Source organism: Halyomorpha halys, unplaced genomic scaffold, assembly GCF_000696795.3.
Source record: "Halyomorpha halys isolate HHAL.00 unplaced genomic scaffold, Hhal_1.1 Scaffold115.1, whole genome shotgun sequence".
Lineage (NCBI taxonomy): Eukaryota > Metazoa > Arthropoda > Insecta > Hemiptera > Pentatomidae > Halyomorpha > Halyomorpha halys.
Window position 1 is genome coordinate 729076 of NW_027106332.1, and position 583 is coordinate 729658.

Genomic DNA, 583 nt, shown 5'->3' on the forward strand with positions numbered 1-583 from the left:
CTAATGTTAAGTTTGTTGGCACACCACCTCCATCCACCCCTAGATGAACTCCCTAAAGAAGGGATAGTTCTCTTCTTCCATCAGATGGGGGAAGTCCGATTCGGTTTGAGGGAAGATCCCTATCTTTTGGACAACATGCATTCCGCGTAGAATTTTCGCTTTTTTTTTAGAAGCCTCACAGACAAATATTTACCCGTGTCAACTGTATATTTAGTTTTGTGCACAACAGTTTAAATTTGTTTATGTTTCGGACAAAGATGGCCAGTTACCTTGGATCTTTAGGTATCACACCTAATTCTATCCCCTCTGTAAGTTTTCTTAACACGTCTTACAGGATTGGAGTAAAAAGGGAAGCCTTAACTGTTCTGATGTGGACCGCTCTTAAAGTGTGTTTTGTAAAGTTTCCATTTGGCGTGTTTGAAGTTCTATTTGAAGTCTGTAGGTGGGGTTGGTATTGCGCGTTTCCCTAACTGATAAAGTACTGGTAAGTGGTCATTGTCACTAAAATCTGGTTTAGTACCGTTAGTGAATCTATGTGGCTGTTGTGTGAGAAGTAGGTCAAGTGTGGATGTGTATGAAGGGT

At 40.8% G+C, this 583-nt stretch overlaps 1 long non-coding RNA gene across 1 annotated transcript in view; it reads left to right on the forward strand.

Annotated features, from left to right (window-relative positions):
- The window catches only part of LOC136795109 (uncharacterized), a 65158-nt gene that overhangs the window by 48709 nt on the left and 15866 nt on the right, over positions 1 to 583 (forward strand). The window lies entirely within an intron of this gene.